This window comes from Dipodomys merriami, unplaced genomic scaffold (assembly GCF_024711535.1).
Source record: "Dipodomys merriami isolate MVZ:Mamm:240054 unplaced genomic scaffold, mDipMer1.0.p SCAF_14, whole genome shotgun sequence".
In the NCBI taxonomy this organism is placed as follows: Eukaryota; Metazoa; Chordata; class Mammalia; order Rodentia; family Heteromyidae; genus Dipodomys; species Dipodomys merriami.
Genome location: NW_027202715.1, coordinates 12738421 through 12752500, shown reverse-complemented (window position 1 = coordinate 12752500; position 14080 = coordinate 12738421). Strand labels below are relative to the sequence as shown.

At 47.3% G+C, this 14080-nt stretch overlaps 1 protein-coding gene across 2 annotated transcripts in view; it reads left to right on the top strand.

The window, feature by feature from the left end:
- Grid1 (glutamate ionotropic receptor delta type subunit 1) overlaps positions 1 to 14080 on the top strand; it is a 762765-nt gene that overhangs the window by 359283 nt on the left and 389402 nt on the right. The gene's annotated exons all lie outside the window — the stretch shown is intronic.

Sequence of the window (14080 nt, the reverse complement as noted above, 5' to 3'; positions counted from 1 at the left end):
CATGTACGTGTATGCACACTGACCCTCCAACCAGGATGGGCTTGCATTTCCTCATCTCAGGTCTTTCTGCTACTGTCAGCCCTCTATATCTGTGGGTTCTGCATCCTCACTTTAATCTACTGTGTATCACAAATGTTATTAGGCCTGTGATGGTTGTGTCTGTACCAAGCATGTATGGACATTCTTTCCCTGTTATCATCCCCTGAACAATAACAACTCTTTAAGTAGCATTCGTATTGTTCTAGTATTCTAGGTTATCTTGGATGACTTCAAGTTCATGGGAGCATGTATGTAGGTACCATATACCATCTTATATAAAGGCTGTGTGCATCTTCAGGGTTTGGTGCCCATATGGCATCTTAGAGCCAATCCCTGTGGACACCAAGGGAGGAATGCTTCTCCTGGGTTTGGACTCTTCTAAGATCATCATAGAAGTAAGCAACTGGGGCTCTGCCCAGTCCCCAGCTTCTGCTTTCAGGTGTGTAACAGAAGATTAGGGATGGTGGGGGCAGTGACTGAACTTCTGATCATTACAGGCAAGAATTTTTACATTTTCAGTTGTGAATCTGCCCATGTCTGGTCAGCTGTCACCTCTGAAAACCTCCCAGTGTTACCTCTGCCCACACACAGATGCCAGCACTATATGATCCTCATGGCAGCCCCTGAAGGCCAGGCCACCAGGCTGTGGGCAGCACACAGCATCTGTAAACCCAGATGGAGGGTCTGTTTGAGAGTGGGGAAGAGCTATTTGGGGGCATTGGGTCAAGCCTCGTTCTGGGTCTGGATTGCTCATTTTTCTTTCCCACTGTTTGGTGTGCTTGAAAAATCACAGCAGCTTGCAGTCCCTGGCCCAGGACATGTTTGATTAGCTGGCTCACCATGGAAGATGGCTCAGCAGGGTGAGAGTCCAAAGAGGTTAAAAGTTACGGTGTTCATCTCTTATGACAGGGGCACCTGCTCTGTATTTAAACTGGTCATTTGATAGGGGAAGCTGCCTGATGGGGCTTAGTGCCTAGTTTTGGTTGTGCTGTGAGGTAGGCAGCTATCTATGAAACATCCGGGTTTTTTTTTTGGTATTATTGTGAAAATACCATACAGAGGGGTGACAATTACATGGGCAAGATAGTGAGTACATTGCATCCAGATTTCACTCTCCTACAGTTTCCCCAGTGCCAGTTCACACTCCAGCTGTCGCCATCAGCCAAGGGACCATTGTGTACTTCTTTCCTTGTCTCTGGGCTCCTTCTCTCTGCTCTTGTCCAGACCAGTGGCTTTACACATTTACTCTTTATTGTAAATGCTAGTCCCTCTTCCAGACTTCTTCTGAGTTTTAGGATCAACCAGAATGTCTCACAGACATCTCCACTTTGACACATCCCAAAGAGAATTCTCTGACCTCCTCCTACCCATGTTTGCCCAACCCCACACTACAACTCTTATCATTACTCAGTTGCTTAAGTGCAAAGCAGAAATCATCCCTGATTGCTCCATTCTTCCTTACACTTGACATTTATTTGGATAGATGTACTAATTTCATAAGGAACTAGACCAGATAGAGGGAAAACACCATCTTATCTCCTTGATAGGTAGGTGATCGGATGATTCCTAGAATCTCTCCATATGTGTCCCTTGTGCTTGAGGGCCAGAGGAGGGAGTGGAGATTCCAGGAAGAGGGGAAAGGTGTGAAAGGCATCTTGGTAGGGGACCAAGCTGCCTTTCCTAGGACAAAGATTAGCTATGCCTTTGTTGACCTAGGAGTAAGCATAATATGTGTGTGTGTGTGTGTGTGTGTGTGTGTGTGTGTGTGTGTGTGTGTGTGTGTGTGTGTGTGTGTGTGTGTGTGTGTGTGTTGGTCCTGGGGCTTAAACTCAGGGCCTGGTTGCTATCCCTGACTTTTGTTTTGTTGTTGGTTTTGGCTCAAGACTAGCACTCTACCACTTTGAGCCATAGCTCCACTTCTGGCTTTTTGGTCATTAATTGGAGATAAGAGTCTCATGGATTTTTCTGCCTGGGTTGGACTTTGAACTATGATTCTCAAATCTCAGCCTCCTGAGTAGCTAGGATTACAGGAGGGTGCCACTGGTGCTGGTGAGCATACTTGTAAATACCTTAAAGTAACCTTGAAGTCATTGGTTGGGACCAAGGAGAAGAACTTGAAGGAATTGAAAAATGTCTTCTTGTTTTCCTTCTTTTGGGTTCTGGTTGCTCAATAAACTAGCTACGGTAAACATATTACACAGTCTCTAAGACTTTTGAAAGATGTTCCATTGAACTTAGAACCTGAGCCCACCAGAGGCCTCCCTGAATCCATCTTAGCACCTGTACAGGAGCCTTCTCTTCCTTCCAGAGACACCAGTAGCTCTAGGACCTTTGCATATGATCTGGATTTATAGATAGGTTTTCATTTCCTCCTTTAAAATAATTATTTTTGGTGCCAGTACTAGGGCTTGAAATCACAACCTGGGCACTGTCCCTTAGCTTTTTCACTGAAATAAAGCACTCTTCCACTTGAGTCACAGCTCCATTTCCAACTTTTTAGCAGTTAATTGGAGATAAGAGTCTCATGGACTTTGAACCTCAATCCTCAGATCTCAGCCTCCTGAGTGGCTAGGATTACAGGCATGAGCCACCAGCGCTTAACTTCCTTACCAAGAGCTTCCTTACCAGCTTACAAAGAGGGCAGTTGTATTCTGCTCATGGTTTCAGTCCATGATCCCTTCCTTTGCTCTGTTGTTGCAGGCTGATGGCAACACAGTATATCCTGGTTGGAGCACATGGCACAGGAGGTCTATTCCCATCATTTTGACTGGGAAGTAAAAAGAGAAAAAGGGACCAGAACCCTTCTTCAAGGTCCCACCCCCAATGACTTTGTAAAGGTTCTAGCACTTCTGATAATGCCATGGTCTGGGGAACAATTTTAAATACATTGACCTTTGAGGAACTCAGCAGATCCAAACCACAACAATAGATTCTCTCTGCTTTAATCACAGTTATTCTCTGTGCCTTGCAGAAACTCTGGATGTGTGTTAGGATGTCACAAATATTTGTTAAGTATAAGAATAAAATTTTGCTTTATTTACTGACATGCTGATTTTACTGTGAGAAGCTATTTCTGCTTGGGTTAAGGCACCAAGTAGAGATGTGTTCATTCCTCTGTTGAGCAGAGAAAATGAGGGAAGTGGTGGGTACTGGGAAGGTAATGATGCCTCTGTTTCAGGGCAATTTAATTGCATGGGTTCTTTCTGAGGCAATGTGATTGACAAGGTCATATGTTTTCTAAAATTTTGCAAAAGTAAGTCCCTTACTCTGAGCTGTTACAACAAAATGCTGTAGACTGGGTTGCTTATAAACAACAGATAGCTATATCGCACAGCAGTGAGAGAAAGTACCATTTATTTTTGTATTTTTCTCTGCTCTCTCTCTCTCTCTCTCTCTCTCTCTCTCTCTCTCTCTCTCTCTCTCTCTCTTCTCCCCCCCCCTGTGTTATGTCAGTACTGGGGTTTGAACTCAGGGCCTTGTACTCTTTCCTTAACCTTTTAATTCCAAACTCTACAACTTGAGCCATACCTTCACCTCCTACATTTTTGCTGGTTAATTGGAGATAAGAGTCCCAAGGATCTTTTTTGATAGTTTTTTAATTGTAAAATACTGTACCTCAAGGACTTTTTGAACTGTGAGCCTGGTCTCTCAGCCTCCTGAGTAGCTAGTATTTCAGGTGTGTCACTGGGACCCAACAGATACTTATTTCTTCAGGAGGTTTTCACCTTAGTGACTCAGATACTTCTCAAGGACTCAATCTCCTAATGCCATCACCACATTTGAAGATTATTTATGAGGGACACAAACATTCAGCCCAAAGCAGTAATAGTCACATAATGCTGCTCTTTGCTTCCTGGAAAAGTGATACCTTTGTATTAAGGTTATTGTCCATTTCTTGGCTTTATAATGTTGTGATGTCTTGGAGCTTTGCTGGCTTGGGAGGAAATACCTTTCCCAAGGCTGGCTCTGCTGGAGATGGCCAGTCATCTGCCTATCCGCTCATGTCTCATATGGAATCCAACCACTCCGAAGACCACATACCAGCCACCTGTTTTATAGAAGTCTTAGTGGCCAAGCCATATTTATGCTGCCTCATTCCCTGAAGGTATCAGATAATATTGATAGCCCAAACAGACACCCCAGAATTTACTGGAATTAGCCACAGTGGCCAGTCCTAAACCTACTTGCTCAATCTTTCACACATCTTTCCTCAAAAATTAAAGCTCCTTGCCATTTTCTTTCTGTCTGCTGTCTGTCCTCTGATGACCCTGGTGGAGTCTGAATGCCCCATTTCCCCCTTGTAGCATCCTGTGAAGACCACAAACTTCTTCCTCCAGGGAGTCGCTTCTGTGTCCCATAGTCCCTATTTTCAAAATTTCCCAAGTTGTTTGTACCGTAGTAGCTCTTGTTCAGAGCCTCTGTGGACCTGAGGCTCCCACAGATAGCTCTTCCCACATCCTGGGACTAAGGGAAACACTGCCCATCTGGGCATCCCCATCCCGTGGACAGCCAGTGACCATGAGCAGGTCACAACATTGTCTGATGTCACTCTACAGCCCTGCAGGCAAAAAGATTCAGGAAGGTACAGCTGGAGGAAGCCAACTTCCAAAAAACATGTGAAAATGCCATGTCATTGGTCCTTCTCATGAATAGTTTATTTGATCACTGAGCCTCTGTCAGTAGTTACAGAACTTCCAGACAGAAGGGCCTGAAAGAAGGCTTGCATATTTCCTTTACTCCTTTACTCATTCATTCCTTCTATTTCACTTGTGAAGAACTTAATGAAATTTTGTATTAAAGACAGGAGACACACAATCAAAGTAAACTCTCCGTGCACTCTGGAGACTCAATGATTAGATCTCAGTGTGACACCTACAGCAATGGAAGGGGGCAGAGGGAAGACTGGGAGTGCAGTGGAGGGCACCCAAATCTGGCAGGTGGTGGCTGGAAATCAGGGGAAACAAAACAGATGACACATGAACTGAGTTTGAAGACTGGCTAGGAATGACACATATTCCTTCATTTGTATTCACAGTTACCTTGGTTCTTTGCTTGTGAACCAACCACTGTGAAAGGCACAGGGAATTCCGTGGTGCCCAAAGCTGACATGTCACCCCTTGTGTGCTATTTTCAGTGAGTGGAGGAGACAGGTATTAAACAAATGATTGATCGGTCACACATGGGAGTCATACGTTAGGGTCTCTGTGAAGGAAAAGTAGAGGATGTATAAAATGGAAAATGGTATTGCCCAGGGGACCCGATTCAGATGTGGGGTCTGGGACGTGCCAAGGGTCCTTGTAAATCTGGATGGGAAGGGTGGCAATGGGTGGAGCAGGCAGTGATGGGGGAGGGGAGAGCATCCTGGAGTCTAGGCAGAAGGAATGGTGAGTGGGAAGACCAGAAGGCATGGGATGGCTGACAGTGGCTTGGAATGTGTGCTGGGGGAGAAACAGGGTGGTAAGCTGAATAAAGTTGCTCCCAGCCAAGGTAGGCCTGACCCTTAGATAAATGGCCCTTTAGGCTGTGGGGATAATGATCCAATTCAGAGTAGACTGCCCAGGCTGCTGGCTGGGAGGTGGAAAGCTGGGGAAATGCCAAGCCTGAGTGTCCAGAGGCTTCCTTGATTGATGTCCCCAGGGTGCTTTAAGATCCCCTATCTTACCCCCAGAGTAGCCCTGGGTGGACTGAAGCCCATTAGGATAGGGCCAGGAAGCCTTGACTCATCATAGCACTCAGGCTAGAGACCCTCTAGGAATCAACACCTGCAGTTGGAAGATGCACTTGTGTGGGACACAGACACTGGACAAGAGAAGGGGGAAGGGCAGAATCCCATAGCCCTAGAATAAACTGAGCCATCAGGGACATGAGAGAAAAAGAAGAGAAGGAATCTTTCTCTGCATTGTCCTCTGCAGTATCTTCAGGGCCCAGAGCAATCCTTTGGCTATAAGAGAATGCAAGAATCCTGTGCATGTGTTAGGCAGAGCTGTGGATGTAGGCCGAGCTGATCCACAGAGCAGAGACACATTTCAGAAATTTGACATCTCTATCTGCTTTCCTCACCTCGGTGGGCTTGGGGCGGACTTGTCTTTGCTTGCTCAGCCATTTTCCCTTCCCAGAATGGCTGGCAGAAGGGACAGGTTGCAGACAAGGATTTGGCAGTGATGTGAAACTTCTTCAAGCTGCCGTATTTACCCAATTGTCATGTGATGATCTTCCCATCTGGACCTCCTGCCAGGCTGTCTCCAATCGAACACACAGACAAATGCCTCAGACAACAACTGGTGTTCAGATTATTATTATTTTTCCTCTTAGACTGACTGCTTTGGTGCCCACCTCAGTCTTTTCTAGGACATCTCACTGGGAAATCTCCTGAGCTTGCTATCTATAGACAATTACCTTCAAGATAAAGGTATGTGGAGACAGCTCCATTATGTTTCAGGCTTTTCTCCATTAAGTTTGGGCTGCCTCAGATCTGGGAGAGTGACTTAGCTTGGCCCCCTTAACATACATTCATGAACCTGCCCGATCCACCTGTAATTCAAAATCCCTGGGAGGCATCAAGAACTTTTCTCCTAGTCGTGCTTAATGTTTCAGAATTGTATTAAACGAGTGATTTATTGGGCACCTTGAATGCAATAGACATTGTGCCAGGCATTTAGCCTCCAACATCTTGTTTTATTTCTACCACATCCCTGTGAGGTGGACATTGTTATATTCCTTCTTTAGGGGAGGGGAATAAATGAATGCTTTGAGACTTAAAACCATGTGGTTTAAAACTTGTCAGGATTTATACTACACAAACAAACCAACAAGCTTGCTCTTTTCTGTCCCTTGTGAACTTGACCTTGGAGGAGACAACGGCACAGCAGTTGAACTGGTTCTTTTTCTTCTTTCTGCAGATAGGGCAGCCCTGTCTAGGAGGCCAAGTGGGTTGTGTCTGGAGATGGGACCCCTCCAGCCACTAGAGAGGACCCTAAAGATAGAAAGGTAGACAGAACAGAAGTGCTCACAGTAGGGGAGGCCCCCATGGAGACAGATCCAAGGATTTCTCCACTAGGTGGTGGCTGTGGGTGGCATTCTGGGGACTTATCAGACCTTGAGCTCCCGTTTTGGGACCAGAGATGTTGGATCTATATTGAAAGTTGCTTCTAGAAGGAGGGGGGAGGCCCTTTCCAGGAGCTTTGTATCCCATTTAGTAACTATTTCCTCTGGTCTTTAATGGCTACTGTCTAGAGGATAAATCTATGTTCTTCCAAATGAAGGCATCTTTCTCTGGCTCACCATTGAGAGGGACAGAGGTGGGGAGCAGCTAAATACTGACCTGTGCCTCAGGGAATGGAGATATACCGTAGAAAATACCCAGGGCTTAGAAGGCCTGGGTTCAAACACGGGCTCCATTATTTGTTTAGTGGCCTTTGGCAAGTCAAGTTCATCTTTGTGAGCCTCAGTTTCCTCCCTTTCAAGGTAGAGTAGAAATGTCTGTTGCTATTGTGAGGATTAAGTGGTAGGCCTTATTGGTTCTCACCTGGGAGCAATTATGTCTCCTAGGCAACCTTTAACAGGGTGGATGGGATGATACTAATATGTAATAGATAGAACGGGGGGTTGCTGACATCTTACATGCAGAGGTCAGGCTTCCACAGTTATTCAGCCTGAAATATCAGTTAGCACTAGGTCGGGAAGCCCTGGTGCAAATGATGAAGCATCACCTAGTGCTTAGCACCCAAAAGTGTGTTAATGGAGGTGAATTGTATTGGGTCCCTGTATCAGTGCTGGAGGCAAGTTCCTCACTCTGTGCAGGCACCCAGGGTGGGGCTGGGCATGCCCCTGTGTGCACTTGTCAGGAGCACAGTTGTCCTGATTGGTTGCAGAGGGAAGACACTCCCCTCCCCTCTGCCTGTATCACTATCTGTATCTCAGGGAACCTTCAAGAGCTATCTGGCTTTGATCTATCTTCCCCAGTGCTGGCATGAGCTGTCATTTTGTCAGGACCAAGGCTCCTTTTCCACTTGCATTCCTTGGCATAAATATTCTGCTGTCTCTCCTAGTTCCAGTTCCTGGATGCAGGTCCATCCTACTTACCTGTGGCTTCTGGCAGGAAAAGGGTCTCTTCTCCAGGATCTCTCTGCCTCGGGCTTCTTTCTTGACGTAAACAGGTGGGGCTTGGGCCAGGAGGCTTAGATAGTGGGACTCACCAGGTTTGGGGGGGGTCACAGGAAATCCTTAGGCTTGGGCTGGGTGTGGTAAATGAATCTTGTGTCTCTTGATTTGTTCTTCAGTGACTGGTTTCAGGTCTTTCTGAGGCTAGCAGACTAGGGATTCAAGCACAAAGGGTGTCTGTTAGGGGCCTTGCTGATAACAATGGTGAAGAGGCTTAGCAGGGTAGAGATGCAGCTAGGGAGACACGTGATCCAGGGGAGGGAGGTGATGCTGCTGCGGAAAGACTATAAAGAAGGATGACCAGAGGGCTGGATGCAGCAGCATTTCTAGAATCCAGTGGCTGGGATGTAGAACATGGCAGTGTGTGGACCACGGCTGACATCCAGTGTTGAGAGGAGATGGAGGAGGAGCTCCACTGGACATCCAGGAGTGAGGGTTCAGTAAGCCTGGGAGAGACTAATACTGCATGGCGACAGGGGGATTGAAAGAAATGGTCTTTTCTTAACAGCTTCCATTCCCATCACCCCGTGAACAGTTGTGGTCCTTCTACTTTCCACCAGCACTGGCAAGACAAGGCTTTTGAGCCTTGAAGAGCAGTTGGAGCTGCCTTAGGGATGTCAAGGGAGTTCAGGCAATGACTACTGACCATCCATGGAGTCCAGAGACGTTCTTGTCAGTCCTGGAAGATATGCCTGCTGTCCAAAACAATGGACACTGGGAATGATCTACGCCCGTCAAGTCTTTGCATCCTCTCTTGGTTCTTCCTTCCTCCCTCCCTCCTTCCCTTTCCTTCCCTTTCCTTCCCTTTCCTTCCCTTCCCTTCCCTTCCCTTCCCTTCCCTTCCCTTCCCTTCCCTTCCCTTCCCTTCCCTTCCCTTCCCTTCCCTTCCCTTCCCTTCCCTTCCCTTCCCTTCCCTTCCCTTCCCTTCCCTTCCCTTCCCTTCCCTTCCCTTCCCTTCCCTTCCCTTCCCTTCCCTTCCCTTCCCTTCCCTTCCCTTCCCTTCCCTTCCCTTCCCTTCCCTTCCCTTCCCTTCCCTTCCCTTCCCTTCCCTTCCCTTCCCTTCCCTTCCCTTCCCTTCCCTTCCCTTCCCTTCCCTTCCCTTCCCTTCCCTTCCCTTCCCTTCCCTTCCCTTCCCTTCCCTTCCCTTCCCTTCCCTTCCCTTCCCTTCCCTTCCCTTCCCTTCCCTTCCCTTCCCTTCCCTTCCCTTCCCTTCCCTTCCCTTCCCTTCCCTTCCCTTCCCTTCCCTTCCCTTCCCTTCCCTTCCCTTCCCTTCCCTTCCCTTCCCTTCCCTTCCCTTCCCTTCCCTTCCCTTCCCTTCCCTTCCCTTCCCTTCCCTTCCCTTCCCTTCCCTTCCCTTCCCTTCCCTTCCCTTCCCTTCCCTTCCCTTCCCTTCCCTTCCCTTCCCTTCCCTTCCCTTCCCTTCCCTTCCCTTCCCTTCCCTTCCCTTCCCTTCCCTTCCCTTCCCTTCCCTTCCCTTCCCTTCCCTTCCCTTCCCTTCCCTTCCCTTCCCTTCCCTTCCCTTCCCTTCCCTTCCCTTCCCTTCCCTTCCCTTCCCTTCCCTTCCCTTCCCTTCCCTTCCCTTCCCTTCCCTTCCCTTCCCTTCCCTTCCCTTCCCTTCCCTTCCCTTCCCTTCCCTTCCCTTCCCTTCCCTTCCCTTCCCTTCCCTTCCCTTCCCTTCCCTTCCCTTCCCTTCCCTTCCCTTCCCTTCCCTTCCCTTCCCTTCCCTTCCCTTCCCTTCCCTTCCCTTCCCTTCCCTTCCCTTCCCTTCCCTTCCCTTCCCTTCCCTTCCCTTCCCTCCCTCCTCTTCTCCTCCCTCCTTCCTCCCTTTCTGTCTGTTTCAGTCTCTCTATGTCTATTTTTGGGTCTGTGAGTCTCTTTTCCAGGACTGAATCTTGAATTCTGGGCCTCTTGCTCTACCTTAGCTTTTTGTGCTCATAGCTGGCACTCTATAGATGGAGCCACTTTTCACTTCTACATTTTTGCTTGTTAATTGGAGATAAGAGTCTCGTGGATTTTTCTACTCAGGCTGGCTTTGAACCATAGTCCTCAGATCTCAGCCTCCTGAGTAGTTAGGATTGCAGATGTGAGACATTGATAGCCAGCCTCCTTTCTTCTTTAGAATGGAATAACCATTTGTACAGTTACAAAAATTATCTGGGCCCATTTCTAGGGAGGGCCAGGCCTGTGGACTTAGGAGTTACCGTAGAACCCATGGGCTGCTCAAGGCCCAGGCAGAGAGTGACAACTCTGTATGGTCCACTGGAGTCACACATGTGTTCTCTTGTCCCCTCCAAGCTGTCCTGCTTGACTCAGTTCTGTCTCTAGGACAGAGCCACCTACCACATGTGGGAAAGCCTTGATTTCCTTCCTCATGAATCCACAGGGGTTGTCTCTTCAAGCTTGCTTCAGACAAGTCAGTGAGCACAGACCAGAGGCTGCCATCTGTTCCCCTTGTCCAGGGCACAGTCAGTGTACTCCCTCCCCTCTCGGCAGCCTCTACAAAGTCCCAGCCACCCCACCACCCCCTTTTCCCAGCCTGTGGAAATCTGTGTTTTTTCTAGCTTCTGATAGACTAATTGGATCGACCTACAGAAAAGGGCCTTGGGAGGGAATGCCATGGTGTTTGAAAATGCATTCAGGGAGCCATAAAAGTGCCAGGTTGTCTTTTTTTATGACGGTTCTTAAGGTCTTGATTTAAGAGATTCTTGAGCTTTCTTGGTTTCGCCTGTAGATTGTACTTGTTGACAAACTTGGGCCTCCTCTGAATAAAACCCTTCGAGGGGGAGCAAATTCTCCCCCAAATGGAGAGATGTTGGCAGAGCAGAAAGCAAAGGTTCTTCTGCTGAGACTCAGATACAAGCCAGACGCTGTGCAAAACGGTTTTCTTAGATTCCAGAGCTCATGTGGCATGAAATGGGTCTTCCCTGTGCCCAGAGAGACACTGAGGCACAGAGACAGTCTCAGCCTGTCCCTAATCACACAGCCACAAAGGGCTGAGCCCACTACCAACCCCCAGTCCCTTCCCCTGCCAGTAACATTTATTCCCACTCTTACCCAACAGACAATGGCCATAGAAGTTCTCACTTTACCTTTAACCTCCTAGAGCAGTTTTCCATGGAGCTCTTGGAATATCCTTCTTTTATTAGGTCAGATGAATTTTGACTAGGAGTCTTCCTATGGTTTTTGTTCTTATGTAGAATAAAATCCCAAAGCCTTTTTTTCAAAAAAAAAAAAAGAAAATATTTATTTCTATTGTGTGACTTGAAGTGTTTTTCTTTTTGTGCCGGTACTAGGGCTTGAACTCAGGGCCTTGTACTCTTCCTTGGCCTTTTTCCACTCAAGGCTGCTGCTCTTCCCCTTGAGCCACACCTCCACTTCCAGTTTTTTGCTGATTAACTAGGGATAAGAGTCTCACACACTTTTCTGTCTGGGCTGGCTTTGAATCATGATCCTCAGATCAGAACTCCGTCTCCTAAGTAGCTAGGATTATGGGCATGAGATACTGCTTCTGGCCAGCATGAAGGTTTTGTATATAGGTAGATGGTGGCGCTACAGGTGTTCTCTAGAATCAGGCAAATTAGCATACCTGTTATGTCATATAGCTACCTAGTTTTCTTTTGTGGGCAAGAGTCTTTTTTATTTCCTCCAGGGCCCTTACAAAATGGCCATTGCTCCCTCTGGCCTCATCTCCAATTTCTATCCTTCATGCTAAAGTTGGAGCCTCATTTCTTGCTCTCAAACATACAGACAAGCTTCTACCTCAGGGACTTTGCACTGGCTGTCCTCCCTAACTGGATCACTCTTTTTGCAGATATCTACATAGCTTATTCACTTACTGCATGGACACTTTTACCTTTAGATTGGCCTTCTCTGACTACCTTCCATAAATTAACATAATACTTCTTTATAGGTTGTTATCACCCAATGTTGTATCATGTATTCGTTAACTGTAAAGTTGGTTATTGTTTCTTCCTTATGAGGCTGTAATGAAAATGATTATGTGTATTTACCTCCATTGCCTAAAAGAGAACCTGGAACATAGTAGATACTGAATCTGGAACATAGTAGGTATGAATGAAAGGTTCATGGAAGGAACACAAGGACCAGAGGGACAGTGGAAATAGAGAAATGTGAAGAGCCATGGACAAAGAATGGGAAAAGCCCCATGGATGGAGCCTCCAAATGTGGACATTTGAAGATGCGGACATGAGACTGCTTGCCAGAGAGCCCAGGGCAAGAAGCAGGGCTTGGAGGAGCCCATGGCGTGGTCTGCAGAAGACCAGCATGAAACCCTTTGCCAAGGCTCCTAGTGGCCCCTGGGCTTTCATCAAAAGCCTGGCAGGCGATGTAGCTCTTGTGAAGTTAGCTTCCTTGCAGCCTGCTGCTTCCAGATTCTGTCTTCAAAGGCCAATTCACAAGGGGCTTTTCCCTGGGCTGACTGTGGTTGGGGTCTTTTGCTGCATATTCCAGAGCATAAAATAGAGCAAAACCAAACAGATCTTGTCCTTGCCTCTCCGTGTCACTTGAAGGCCATGAGGAACCTGAGTGAGGTCTGTGAAGGTGGGGGAGGGGTGAGTTTACCACTGCTGATGGCCCACAGCTTGCAGAAACTGGGCCAGAACCATGGAGCGTGCTGGTTACTTTTCCATTCCCTGTGCTCCAGGGCTGCCACTGAAGAGAGAGCTGCTGAGATTTATCCTTCCATCCAACCATATCTCACAGTTTCAGGGGCAGCTAGGGACCCTTCCATCCTTGGACCACGCAAGCTGGAGCTGACTAGGGAGGACAAGAAGATCCAGCTCAGAGCAGGCATTTATCCAATCATGATATCTGTGTTTTTTTCTCCATGTGCATTTTAAATGATCTTTTATAAATGATCTTTAAGTGGTTGCACAAAGAGGTTGCCATTCAGCATACTCGTTTATGACTACAATGCATCTTGATCGATGTCACCCTGTCATCTTTCTCCCCCACCCCCTTCAACCCTACTCATCGTCTCAATTTTACTAGAGTCCTAGGCTAGGCACTGAATGTTAGGACTGCAGTCTCCACCCTCATCATGATTTCTTGAGTCCTCATTGTGAAATGGGCTACAGGGAGCTCCCATATAGGACAGAAGTTGTAAGTGGGATTCAGGGAAGCCACATGACTTTCCCGATTGAGCTCCAGTCCCTGTTAAGCGGCAGAAGCACAATGTAAGGCCTTGTCTCTTTGGGATCCACGTCCCATTCGTTGTAAGGGCTTTAGGAGGTGGATCTGCTAGTCTTAGTAACTCTGCTTGAGGATGCTGGAGCTCTTGGCTAGTTTCCTCATCATTTTCTACGAGCTCATTATCCTAGGACCTCAGGTGGGGGCAAGAATGTGTTTTCCAGGGGAGGAAAGAAAGAAAAGGTTTGTGGTTCAGAATTCAGGATGAACATTTAAATAGTCTTCGCCATTTAACTGGGGACAAGTCATCTCCAGCCCTATGGAAACCTACTTCCTCTTCTATCCTGTGGAAGTAGAAGTCATCCATGGCCAGGCGCCGGTGGCTCATGCCTATAATCCTAGCTACTCAGAAGGCTGAGATCTGAGGATTGTGATTTGAAGCCAGGCTGTGCAGGAAAGTCTCTGAGACTCTTATCTCCAAAGAAACCACCAAAAAACCAGAAATATCGCTGTGACTCAGGGGTAGAACCCTTGCCTTGATCTGAAGAGCTCAGGGACAGTGCCTGGGCCCCAAGTTCAAGCCCCACAACTGACCAAAAAAAAAAAAAAGAAGTTATCCATGTAGCTGAAGCTCCCAGGGTAGTGCCTTATCCATGGTGAGTTTGCAAAAATGATCAAGTCAGTCAGCTTGCTACACTTAGGTGGTCACTGTCTACTCCTCTCCATCTAACAA